We start from the raw sequence: 14,147 nt of genomic DNA on the forward strand, positions 1-14,147 counted from the left end.
CAACAGGAAGCAATCCTTTTTCCAAAATGCTTTCGACTTTTCAGAACCATCATCTTAAGCAGGGGTGATTTAGCACACCAGCAAAACCCCTTACCCCAGGTCCAGGGGGTTTCAGTCCGCACAATTCATAGACTGTCAGCACAGGCCGCTATGGGTTGTACCGCATGCACAAAGATTGCACTGTGTGGGGATGGGCGAGGGGGGGTGGGAGGAGGAAAGTGAAGAAAGATACCTTGCTTTTGCTGGGCGCATCCCACACTCAGCACAGGAAACTGCCCATATCCTACACTCAGCACAGGAAGCTGCTGTCTGGATGGGTCTTCAGAGATTCACTGCTTTATTGTGGTGAGCTCTTGGAAACAAGGGACATCTGGAAAACATAAGGTAAAAAAAATATTTAAAAAATCAGTTGAAGTCATGGGATTGAGTGGCAGGGAGGGCTTGCAGTCTGGACGACCTGGCTTTAAGCTACTCGGCTGTGGGCTCACACAAAGGCAGGCTTAGGCGTTTGGCTACCTTAAGCAAAATGCTAAACTAGTCTGGCAAGGGAAGATTTAACTTAATTCCAGAGGCATGTGGGGGTTGGGAGAAGGATGTCAGGTATGCTTGTTCGGCTGATCCCTGCTAATCCAAATGACAGACTCGGACCCAGCAGCTTCAGTGCGAGCCTAAAGAGTCAGGGCAATGCAGAAACTCATTGCATTAACTGCAATATTTTTCCTTCTATGCTCCCCACCCCCTTCTAGGTTATGCTGACAGCAGTCGACCAGCTTCCAAGGAGGGGGAAAGAGACTGGCCAGAAAACGGCCAGTTGTACGTGTGCTGGGTGGATTCACACTTAACAGGCTGGGTCTGGATCATGGGTAGGCAAACTGAGGCCCGGGGGCCGGATCCTGCCCAATGGCCTTCTAAATCCAGCCCTCGAACGGTCCAGGAATCAGCGTGTTTTTACATGAGTAGAATGTGCCCTTTTACTTAAAATACATCTGTGGGTTATTTGTGGGGCCGGCCTGGTGTTTTTACATGAGTAGAATGTGTGCTTTTATTTAAAATGCATCTCTGGATTATTTGTGGGGCATAGGAATTCGTTCATCCCCCCCCCCCCAAAAAAAAATAGTCCGGCCCCTCACAAAAATATAGGACCGGCCCCCTGCTGAAAAAGTTTGCTGACCCCTGGTCTAGATGTTCAGAATGCAGAGGTGTTAAAAGTAGCCAGGGCCACATCAGGCTGTGGCGGGTGGGTAAGAAATCACATACTTATACTGTACCCCCGACACACACACACACACACACATTACCTGCAAAGATAAACGAGCACCTACAACGGAGAGAAAGTTTGTCTGCTACTCTGCAGCACTGCACTCAGGACAGAAGTTCTAGCAGCCCCACTCAGCAGAGTGAGCAGGAGGGCTAATAAACACAGCAGGAATAGCTCACTCTGTTTTGAAGGATGGTGGCCTGGTGCAAAAACAGCAACAGGTGAAGCTTCTCATTGGAGCAGCACCTTGATGAAAGACCCTCTTCTGCTGCTAAAGGCACAGGAGCCCTTTCCACTTTTGCATCTGACAATCTTAGTAAGGGACATTGTTGTTGTTGTTTAGTCGTTTAGTCGTGTCTGACTCTTCGTGACCCCATGGACCAGAGCACACCAGGCACTATATGCCTGTTGTCTTTGTCCATGGAGTTTTCTTGGCAGGGATACTGGAGTGGCTTGCCAGTTCCTGCTCCAGGTGGATCACGTTTGGTCAAAACTCTCCACTATGACCTGTCCATCTTGGGTGGCCCTGCACAGCATAGCTCATAGCTTCTCTGAGTTATTCAAGCCCCTTTGCCACGGCAAGGCAGTGATCCATGAAGGGGAGTAATGGACATTGTTTGCTTTAATTCAAACTATCTAAAGGGGTGGGAGGGACCTCCGACCCTCTAGGTCAGTGTTGGCCAAACTTGGCCCTCCAGCTGTTTTGGGACTACAACTCCCATCTTCCCTAGCTAACGGGACCAGTGGTCAGGGAAGATGGGAACTGTAGTCCCAAAACAGCTGGAGGGCCAAGTTTGGCTAGACTGCTCTAGATCTTCTTGGACCCCAGATCCCATCAGCCGCTGGCTGGCCAGTATGACCAGTGGTTCAATGAGAGGCACAATGTAGAAGCCACAGCTCCCCCCATCCCTTATGGGCAGAGGCAGAAGACAACTCCCATGTCTAAATTTACTGCTAATGTGCTGGTGGTTTCCTGTTTCTGGAAGGTTTTTAACAGCAGGGAGCATTCCTAAAGGCACCCCCCCCCCATCTGCAGTCTGATATAGCACAGTCCCCTGTACAACCTCATTCTGTTGCATTCACAGACCAGACCTTGGCTAAACACTAGAGGGTATTTCGGGACAACCTGAGCCTGTACAAAACAGATGGGCTCCTTCTGAACTACTTGCTGGCACGTAACATGCAAAAGCACACAGAGCAGCTTTTAAGCTGAGTCCTGGTGGAAAGCTGAGGAGCATCCAGTTCAGGAAGACTCATCCCTTAGGGACAGATGGTGTCAGTCTTTCAGACCCTCACAGTGCAGGTCAGGTGGAAGAACTTGGCAAGCGGTGGACTAAAGCAAGTGATGGCAGCTGTTTTATAGAGAGTCACAGATGAAGTTGGGCAAGAAGTGGGCATTTGGTACAAGAAGCTAGTTTATATGTGAATGCCAGATAGGGGTATTGGAAGTGCTTCTTACTAAAGAGAGCACAGGTATTGCAGGCATATTTGAAGCCCAGAGGAAGAGTGAAAATCAGTGTGATACAGTGGATCAGATACACTGGAAATGAAATCTGAGGGCAAAAGGACGTATTGAGATGGCATTGCCCTGGCTGCCAGAGATCAGGGGGAGTTCAAGAAGAACCACTGTGGCTGAAAATATCCAAGCCCAAAAAGGTAATATGGTATTTGTCACCTGATCAAAACTCTGATGACAAATGTCAGCTGGAGGAAGAAATCAATGAGGCAGCCCAAGAAGAAACTATTAAAATAACGGATGACTTCAGCACAACCCTCCCATTGATTGAGGTCGCTTTCAGACGACCTGTTTATTGAGCATTCATCCTGATTTGTTTGCACAAAGTTTGCAAAGCTATTGGTCAGCTATTTACCGAGCATTTATTCCGATTTGTTTGCAGGGAGGTTAGACAATGTTTTTTAAAGCAAATGTTACCCCATACTTTCCAGTGCATTTTCCTGTTACTTCCCTTGCTACAAAAAAATATGATGGGGTTGTACACTGGTTTGTTGTGCAAGAACTCCAAATCTGCTATAACTGTGCAGCCTGAATTTGCCAGTATTTGATTGAATCCCACCTGAAAATAGTGACAGTCTGGAAGTGCCCAGAATAAGTGTTCAAGTTGTCACAAAAAGCTGATTAGAGAGGAAGGCAGCTCCCATCAGTTGGCACCCTGACTTCACTTGATGCTTCCCCCAGCCCAATTAGTTCTGTTGTTCTGTTATTGATAATAGTAAAGCAATTGTGGGGGAATACAATAACTCATCACCATCATCCATTTAAATCTGCAGAGTGGCTGTACCCCTCTACATTACCTTCTGCTCTGGTTCGCCAGAAGCGGCTTAGTCATGCTGGCCACATGACCTGGAAGCTGTACGCCGGCTCCCTCAACCAATAAAGCGAGATGAGCGCCGCAACCCCAGAGTCGGTCATGACTGGACCTAATGGTCAGGGGTCCCTTAACCTTTACCTCCTAGTCACATCAAAAATGTTGGATGCAAGCTTTTCAATCCTGATCATTTTGGCTCAAAAAAACAGGTGGCCATGTCAGACCTATATGTTTCATCCAAATCTTCCTCAAATCATGCATTAAAGAAAGGGGGGTCTGATTTTAAAACAAAAAGAAACCTGTGGGTAGTGTTGTGTAGTGGTTAAGAGTGTTGGACCTGGGAGACTTGGGTTCAAATTCTGGCTCAGCCATGAAACTCAGTCAGAGACCTTGGGCCAGTCTCTCAGCCTAACATACCTCACTGGGGTATTGTGAGGATAAAATGAAGAAGGGAGAACCATGGACATCACCTCGAGTTTCTTGAGGTGGAGTGGAGTATATATATATATATATTTTAATAGATATTTATTAGAATTTTACAACACATAAAAAACAGACAAATCCACACAAAAAACCAAAAAATACACACTTAATAAAAAAGAAAAAGAGAAAGAGTCCACTTTTATATTTCAAGGTTCTATAACCCTCTTTCCTGACCTCCTCACATCTCCCTTTTTTGTGTTCCTCTTTATTCCGTCAAATTCAGCAAATTCTAACCCTCTTTCATATCTCATTTATAACTGTATACTCCCACTTGTTATATCTCTAATTACCCCTCTTTTTTAAATCCTTTTTTTCATAGCTCTTTTAACTATATCCCAAATGCCGTGTTACCTTTAGATCCCACATCATTTTAACATTCAAACAATTTACTATATTTCTGTAGATAATCTTTAAACTTTTTCCAATCCTCTTCCATCAACTCTTCTCCCAGGTCTCGAATTCTGCCGGGAGGTGGAGTGGAATATAAAGACGATGCCAACATTCATCTATGGCTTGCTTTTACTCAGCAAGCCCCTCAAAAGGCTCAGGGTGTGGGTTGCAGAGATATAAGCAATGGGCAGGAAGGGTTCCTGCCTCCTTGACCTATTTGCCCCATATGCTCACAACTGGAATCTCACTTTGACTTTATGCATGATTCCAAGCAGACTTTGTTCTGGGAGGGGAGAGGACGGCGAACAAATAATATTATTTTTTTTTAGAAAGGAAGACAGGCAGAAAGAAATGGAGACAGGTCATGTTGTTTCTGCCGTTATGGTCAGGTCTGTGGATTTTCAGCAGAAAGATAAATGAGCGAGGCTAGATAATTAGATTACCAAATAGACCACGATGATAAGGCATCCAGTTACAAGGAGCACAGCAGTAAAAGAACGATATGTGATCCCTCTGGAAATACAAAACCAGCAACAACCCAGCAGCTTGTGAGTCTGCAGTCTTTTATGGATCTAGGCATTAACATGGAGTTGCATGCAATTACTTACTTATCTGCATTTTATATCCCACCATTCTCCCATCGTGGAACACAAGGCCAACACACACAGGGTTCCCATGCAAGCACTGGCCAGACCCATACCAAACAGCTTCAGCAAGCTGGCAACCTCATGCCCACCTGCCCATCATCCACTTCCTGATTGCAGCCTCCAGCAGTAATTGGCAATTAGCAGATTATCAAATGTAGCTGGATGCCACAAAAGGTCTTGGCCACTTCTGCAAATCAAGCTTCTCTTAAAGATACAACTACTGTATCTGACTTTTAGAAGACATCTGAAGGCAGCCCTGTATAAGGGCTCAATAACCAGGTCATGTGAAAGGCTGGATTGGATGAATCCCAAACCGGAATTAAGATTGCCGGAAGAAATATCAACAACCTTGGATATGCAGATGACACAACCTTGATGGCAGAAAGTGAGGAGGAATTAAAGACCCTTTTAATGAGGGTGAAAGAGGAGAGCGCAAAATATGGGCTGAAGCTCAACATCAAAAAAACTAAGATCATGGCCACTGGGCCCATCACCTCCTGGCAAATAGAAGGGGAAGAAATGGAGGCAGTGAGAGATTTTATTTTCTTGGGCTCCATGATCACTGCAGATGGTGACAGCAGTCACGAAATTAAAAGATGCCTGCTTCTTGGGAGAAAAGCAATGACAAACCTTGACAGCATCTTAAAAAGAAGAGACATCACCTTGCCGACAAGGGTCCGTATAGTTAAAGCTATGGTTTTCCCAGTAGTGATGTATGGAAGTGAGAGCTGGACCATAAAGAAGGCTGATCGCCAAAGAATTGATGCTTTTGAATTATGGTGCTGGAGGAGACTCTTGAGAGTCCCATGGACTGCAAGAAGATCAAACCTTTCCACTCTGAAGGAAATCAGCCCTGAGTGCTCACTGGAAGAACAGATTGTGAAGCTGAGGCTCCAATGCTTTGGCCACCTCATGAGAAGACTCTCTGGAAAAGACCCTGATGTTGGGAAAGATGGAGGGCACAAGGAGAAGGGGATGACAGAGGACGAGATGGTGGGACAGTGTTCTCGAAGCTACCAGCATGAGTTTGACCAAACTTCGGGAGGCAGTGGAAGACTGGAGTGCTCTGGTCCATGGGGTCACGAAGAGTCAGACACGAGTAAACGACTAAACAACAACAACAACCAGGTCATTTGAAAGTACCCCACGTGGTGGCGGTGATGATGTTTGGAGTGAGGATTTAGTAGTCAGATGTTCTGAATGAGGTTCTTTCAACTTGGCTACATGAAAAGGCTGCCAACTTTCCCCCCCTGTCAGGGCTCCTCTGCCTTTTATCTGCAGAGTGAGCTTTTCTATCACACCTGGGGAAAACCTCTGCTGGAGAATTTCTGCGCATTATTCAGAGAAGCCATGCTAGAAGGGGAAATCTGGCAGCTTCAATGGGCTACACCAGACTGCTAGCTGTATACAATAAGGACTGTTTGCACAATCCATTTCCTTTGTATACATTTTCCCCCTTTGTGGTTTTTATTGCAGAGATTTTATGATTGTTTTACTGCACTGCTTTAATTTGTAAACTGTCCTAAGTGTGGTTGTTGAAGGGCGACGTAAAATGTTTAATAAATAATAAATCCATCAAAGGAAGCCACAACTGCATTTTTTCTGTGCAAAATACTCCCACAAGTCTCTTTCAATCACAATAAGGCAATATCCCATTCCCATGTAAAGATTGGCGGACAGGGCAGTGGCGGTGGAGAGGTAGCCTTGCTGCAAGGGACAAGAGCACTGTGATTTGTCCCTCTCCACAAGCTTGAATTGATTAAATATGTGCTCCAGCACTGGAATGAGGCTGCCAACTTTCACTGTCGCTGTGGCTTGAATAGCAGCTTGATTTGCCGAAAGTAACAGGCGAGGCTTTTTAACTGTACGGGAGATAAACTTTATCACCGGCTAATTGCCGCAGATCAAGCCTTTGTTTAAAGCATCCATCTAACAGAGGCCATTTCTGAAGCTGACAATCTTATATAGGAAAGAAGGAGCACACAGCCTTCAAAGTATTGACATTGGAGGGGAACAAAGGTTCACAAAAGAAGATTAGGAGGAGAAGGCAAAGGCAGAGTCCATAGTAGTGTTCACTATTGAGAAGCAGGAAAAAAATCTAGATAAGTCTTTTCTTACAGTAGCTGTACAACAGTAACTGTAAGTAACTCAAGATGCCAAACATAGTTCTCCTTGCCATCATTTAAATACCCCACTCTCATCCACCCACCCTCAAATATGTATTTTTCCGTGTATAAGACTAGGTTTCCCCCCTTAAAAATAATGTCAAAAATTATGGGGCATCTTGTACACGGATAGTGACCTCCCCCCCATTTTCTTAAATCTGAGTCCCCAAAAATAGGGGGTGTCTTATACATGGGGGCATCTTATAGACGGAAAAATACAGTATATACCGCCCTATACCCGCAGGTCTAAGGGCGGTTCACAAAATAAAAACAGAATATAAAACCAGATAATACATAATCAAAATAAAAACTCCCCCCACCCCCATTTTTAAATCCACTCTGGTGGGTCAGCCAATCCCCCAGAACATGCAGGTACATCATGTTTCTGGATTCTGTTGGTTGGCCAATGTTTCTCAAACTTTTTAAAAAACTCTGTGTATCCCCTAATACATTTATTCTACCACTCCCGCCCCCCCAAATGCAGCATTGATCACCTGTTGTATAGGTGAATGGGCCAAACTTTCTGCATGCAGCTCTACCACACACCTCACCTAAAACTACATCCAGGGAATTATGGGGTGAGCGGATGGAAACAGGAGCTCTTCTTCATCTCCTTTCTTCCCAAATCAGACTGGGATGGCCAGGAAGCAGTGCTGGATTTACATAGAGGCTGAGTGGGTTGCAGACCACAGCCTCATAATCTAGTGGGGTCTTGGCATTTCACCCCCCAAAAAGTTGAAAAACAGGCAGATTCTACTATCTAGGGTGGCTCAGTTGCTTAGTAGCAGTAAGGAAGAGAATGAGGTTTTGTTTCTCAAGATTAGACGGTATTAAGTTTGGGCTGCCAAAGATCTCCTAGCTCAGGTGCTCCATTTGCTTCAATCCAGGCAGGTTAGGCAGTGAGGACACAGCCAAATGAAGTTTTTTTTGAAGACAACACACCCTGGTTCCACTTGGCTGGAAGAAAAATAAACCACCTCTCGCCTCTGTGTACATTGAGGCCCACCAATACAGTGGAGAGCAGCCTATTAGGGTAAATTGGGGACTGATCAGTCAGCCCCACCTGCCCGTCTTCTAACTTACAATCATTCCAGGGGGTGGCAATAACTATCAGCTTCCTTCTCCTCCTCAGTGACCCAGTGGTGTCCAAACTTTTTTCAAAGAGGGCCAGATTTGATGAAATGAAGCGCCGTGAGGGCCGACCAAAGTTGTTGAGCCTTTTTTAGGATTGAAGTTGTTGAGGTTTTATTAGGATTTTACCCCAGGAAATAAACTGCCACAGCGGCTGGATTAAAATGACCGGTGAGCTGAATTAGGCCCCCGAAACAGACTTTGGACATGCCTGCAGTCTCTGTGTTTTCCCCTTGCAAAGCTCAGTAGAAGGACGGAGGATGGAGTCAGAATTAGAATTGAGCTGGCTTTGACTGTCATTGGCTCTCTGGCTCCACCTGCTGTTGGACTACCTGCCTTCTGCCCCACAAGGCCCAACAACATGCCCTCCAAGATTTCTCTGATGAAAATAGGGACGTCCACCTTTATCACATACACAGCCCAACAAGACAATGACAAAAATCCACCAGCACCATACAAATCAATATGGCTAACCTGATCCAAAATACACACACACCCCACTCACACATGAAAACAAAGACCACCACAGCCAACCACAAATGTATAACCACACCCTGAAGGCTGATCGCCGAAGAATTGATGCTTTTGAATTATGGTGCTGGAGGAGACTCCTGAGAGTCCCATGGACTGCAAGAAGATCAAACCTATCCATTCTGAAGGAAATCAGCCCTGAGTGCTCACTGGAAGGACAGATCCTGAAGCTGAGGCTCCAATACTTTGGCCACCTCATGAGAAGAGAAGACTCCCTGGAAAAGACCCTGATGTTGGGAAAGATAGAGGGCACAAGGAGAAGGGGACGACAGAGGGCGAGATGGTTGGACAGTGTTCTCGAAGCTACCAGCATGCATTTGACCAAACTGCGGGAGGCAGTGGAAGACAGGAGTGCCTGGTGTGCTCTGGTCCATGGGGTCACGAAGAGTGGGACACGGCTAAATGACTAAACAACAACAACAAAGGCCAACCCCAACCTCTCTCACCACCAAAGACAACACACCCTGTGACAACACACAAGTGAACAGCAAAGAACTTGCACAAGCAACGCTGACACCAAACCCTACATATAGTAAGTAAAATAGAAACAGGTTACAGACGCTTCAGATTACAAACTCTGCTAACCCAGAAATAGTACCTCGGATTAAGAAATTTGCTTCAGGATGAGAACAGAAATCGCGGCGGCAGCAGGAGGCCCCATTAGCTAAAGTGGTACCTCAGGTTAAGAACAGTTTCAGGTTAAGAATGGACCTCCAGAACGAATCAAGTTCTTAACCCGAGGTACCACTGTAACAGAGACCAACCAGAGAATATTGAGAAGCAAAGCAGCTAGTAAGCCCGATCTTTATTAACAGCTGCAACAGGGTGCTTCCCCACACGCAGGAGAGAGGAGGAGGACCCCGAGCCATGCGCGCAAGTCCTCATATAGACATTTTAAATTGCCCGCCTTGGAGTTCAAGACCACCCCCAGAAACATCATACATACTGTACATCACAGGAAAGGCGGTCTACAACAGAAATCTGAGTGTGTTGTTTATCTCCTGTCTGGCAAGTTACCTGATTGCATTATCTGGGTTTTGGCCACTCTTTTGTTAGTATAACTACTAAATTCCTGAATCTAGGTCACAGGCTCACACCCTGTTCATATCTTGAATGTGCCCTTAAGACAGGATTTGTGAGGAAAGAGACAATGGGGAGGTTTCCCACTTTGACCTTGCAGAGAAATATTTGAGGTCAATTTGTTCTGGACCTAATCTGTGGGGTTTCAGACATGTGGTTTATATATACAGTTATGAACTTATGAACATTTAATTTTTTTATATATGACCTTAAAATTCTTATAACAGATACCGCCCAGGCTTGTGCCCCAGGGAGGTCACTCCAGAACTGCTAACACAGCTGTCTGACTTCACACCCGGAGGGGCACTCTGTTGTCTCTCAAGAACGATTTCATTTTAAAAAAATAATAATATTTATTAGGGTTTCAAACAATCACAAAAATGACAAAAAAGTAACAAAACAAGAAAGAATAAAAAATAAAAATACAAAATACAAAGAAGTAAAACCAATTAAAAACAAGTCAATCCTTCCATGTCTTATCTTTCATTTGCTTGTTTCCCTGACCTCCTCACACCTCCCTTTTTTGTATTCTAGTTCAATAGTTGTTTCAGCAAATCCTTACCATTTTTTCCTTTATCTTAATAGTTTATCTTAATATATTGTGACTTTACATTCTCACCTGTTAACTATCCATTTTTACATACCCCTTTGTAACATTACTACTAAAACCACATAACTTCGTTCCAACATCCTTCTAGCATTCCTGAATTTTACAATATTTCTGTAGATAATCTTTAAATTTCTTCCAATCTTCTTCTACCGACTCTTCTCCCTGGTCTCGGATTCTGCCAGTCATTTCCGCCAGTTCCATATAGTCCATCAGCTTCATCTGCCATTCTTCCTGGGTGGGTAAATCTTGTGTCTTCCAATACTTTGCGATGAGTATTCTTGCTGCTGTTGTAGCATACATAAAGAAAGTTCTATCCTTCTTTGGCACCAATTGGCCGACCATGCCCAGGAGAAAGGCCTCTGGTTTCTTCAGGAAGGTATATTTAAATACCTTTTTCATTTCATTATAGATCATCTCCCAGAAAGCCTTAATCCTTGGGCACGTCCACCAAAGGTGAAAGAATGTACCTTCATTTTCTTTACATTTCCAGCATTTATTATCGGGCAAATGATAGATTTTTGCAAGCTTGACTGGTGTCATGTACCACCTGTATATCATTTTCATAATATTCTCTCTTAAGGCATTACATGCCATAAATTTCATACCTGTGGTCAAGAACGATTTCGAAGTCAGGGCTGGCCCCTCTCCTTGTTGCCAGAACCAGCCTTTCCCTATAAACTATAACAAGCTCTGCTTTAACTGGATTGGTTGTAGGGTAACATTTTGTGTGGCCAGCCAGTTGCATCTGGGAAGCTTGCAAGGAAGGCGTGGAAGTTGTGCTGACTCTGTAGCATAATGCAATATAAGGTAGACTGCACCTGGGTGTGGATGCTCCAGCTTTAGCTATCTTGACTAATAATGGCTGTTAGAAAGAGTTAACTTCTATGAATTTGACTAAGCCTTTTTTTCAAAGCATTTAAGCTAGCGCCCTTCCGTCCTTTCTCTGTCCACTACAGTGGTGCCCCGCAAGACGAATGCCTCGCAAGACGGAAAACCCGCTAGACGAAAGGGTTTTCCGTTTTGGAGGTGCTTTGCAAAACGAATTTCCTATGGGCTTGCTTCGTAAGACGAAAATGTCTTGCGAGTTCCTGCGGGGTTTTTTTTCCTCCCCCCCCTTTTCCCCAAGCCGCTAAGCCGCTTAACAGCTGATCCGCTAAGCCGCTAAGCCGCTTAACAGCTGATCGCTAAGCCACTTATCAGCTGATCCGCTAAGCCGCTTAACAGCTGATCCGCTAAGCCGCTTATCAGCTGATCCGCTAAGCCGCTAATGGGCTTGCTTCGTAAGACGAAAAAACCGCAAGACGAAGAGACTCGCGGAACAGATTCTTTTCGTCTTGCGAGGCACCACTGTACTTACTCGAGTCTTCCTTGCTTGGAGGAAGCCAGCAGCATACTGAGGGATGAGCTCATATGATCCATTTCAGTCTCCAGCAAGGCACCGCCCCCTGCTCCTTGAGAGTTAGAACTGCAGGCAAAAAATATTGCCTAACTATTTCGCCTCAGAGTTTGAAGGGTTCCCCTGCGCCTGCTTGAGTCCATCAAGTTAGAAATCCCAGAAGGGAATCATTGTGGGTGACGATAGCAGGCCCCACAAGTAATTTAGCACTGGGAACATGGTGTCATCCTCCCTGATCAAAATGCTCAGGGAGATCTTGAGAAGACTATAATCAAGAATGAACAGAGCAGAGGCAATTTTGTAGGAATGAATGGGTGACTTCAACTGCATAGCTGTCAACTTACAGATTTGAAAATAAGGGACCAGCTGCCTCGAAAATAAGGGATCAGCAGCCAAAATAAGGGATCAACAATTACTTTGATAAAATACATATTTTGTTGCGTGCAAATGGCTTTAGATACCTATTAGGTCCATCAATTACTATATAGCACATATTCAACAACAAAAAACAGCAACAATTTGTTATTGACAAAAGACAGCTGGACATAAAAAGGGCCCCATTACCTTCAGTAGCTTATTTAAGGGACATCATCAATAAGGGACAGCAGCGGGACATGGCGCTGGGATAAGGGACTGTCCCGCCAAATAAGGGACGCTTTACATCTATGTTCAACTGCCCTCACACGGACTGGTTACATGGGTATTCCAGCCATGACAAAGATTTCTAGATACCCTAATGATTACACAGTTGGCCATGGAACCTACTAGAGCAGGCATGGCCAAACTTGGCCCTCCAGCTGTTTTGGGACTACAATTCCCATCATCCCTGACCACTGGTCCTGTTAGCTAGGGATGATGGGGGTTGTAGTCCCAAAACAGCTGGAGGGCCTAGTTTGGCCATGCCTGGACTAGAGGAACCAGAACCAATCTAGAGTAGTGCCAAGAATCTAAGGCAAAATTGCACAAGGTCAGAAATCCCCTACTCACAAAGGAGAGTGCTGCTTACCAGGGTCTGGGAGGGATGCTGTCAGAGCCCTCCTGTTCCCATCCGAAAGCCTGGTAAGTGAAGAAAACCCGCTGGGTAAAGTAAAGTGAGTAGAAGTGGCTGGCTTGGCTTAAAGGTAAAGGTAAAGAGACCACTGACCATTAGGTCCAGTCGTGACCGACTCTGGGGTTGCAGCGCTCATCTCGCTTTATTGGCCGAGGGAGCCAGCGTACAGCTTCCGGGTCATGTGGCCAGCAGGACTATACCGCTTCTGGCGAACCAGAGCAGCGCACGGAAACGCCGTTTACCTTTCCGCCAGAGCGGTACCTATTTATCTACTTGTACTTGATGTGCTTTCGAACTGCTAGGTTGGCAGGAGCAGGGACTAAGCTCACCCCGTTGCGGGGATTCGAACCGCCAACCTTCTGATCAGCAAGTCCTAGGCTCTGCGGTTTAACCCACAGCGCCACCTGCTTGGCTTACTTTACATGTAAACGGCCAATTGCCAAGAAAATCCAATATGGTAACATTTGACTCCAAAAGAGGAAATTTCCCTCAAATGAGGGGATTGGTAAAAAGGAAGTTGAAAGGGAAATCGCTCCAAAATGTTCAGGAGTGGTTTAAAAACATAACCGAGTATAAGCCACAGATCAGGAAAGATACCATGAAGGCCAATAAGACACCAGTATGGTTAATGAGCAGAGTTGAAGAAGCTATTAGAAGCAAGAAGGCCTGTCCAAAGGAAGAGAACAAAAAGGAACACAAACTTTGTTTTTTGTTTTAAAAAGGTACAAGCATACAGTAAGGGATGCTAAAAAATAATCTGAGGAGCACGTTGCTAAAAACATTAAGACCAACCACAAGAAGTCCTTTAAATATCTTAGTAGCAGGAGAACATCTAAGGAGGAGGTCCTTGGATAAGAGTCAAAGGAGATTGCAGAGAAGCTGATTTAATTCTTTGCATCTGTCTTCACAAGGTAGATCCCAGATATAAAATAGATTCCAGAACTAACTTTTACAGGAAGGAAGTCTAGAGAATTGTGGTAGATAATGGTGATGAGAGAGGAAGTTCTAGGCTTAATAGACAAAATAGGTAAAGGTAAAGGGACCCCTGACCATTAGGTCCAGTTGTGACCGACTCTGG

The 14,147-nt window shown here is 45.0% G+C and overlaps 1 long non-coding RNA gene across 1 annotated transcript in view; it reads right to left on the reverse strand.

Moving 5' to 3' along the window:
• Positions 1–227: 227 nt before the first annotated feature.
• The window catches only part of LOC310756037, a 46,712-nt gene continuing 32,792 nt past the window's right edge, over positions 228–14,147 (reverse strand). Inside the window, exon 3 of the long non-coding RNA XR_014544673.1 lies at positions 228–370. This is a non-coding gene — a long non-coding RNA (uncharacterized lncRNA). The remainder of the gene's footprint in view (positions 371–14,147) is intronic.

This window comes from Podarcis filfolensis, assembly GCF_964270895.1.
Source record: "Podarcis filfolensis genome assembly, chromosome: 2".
Taxonomy (NCBI): domain Eukaryota; kingdom Metazoa; phylum Chordata; class Lepidosauria; order Squamata; family Lacertidae; genus Podarcis; species Podarcis filfolensis.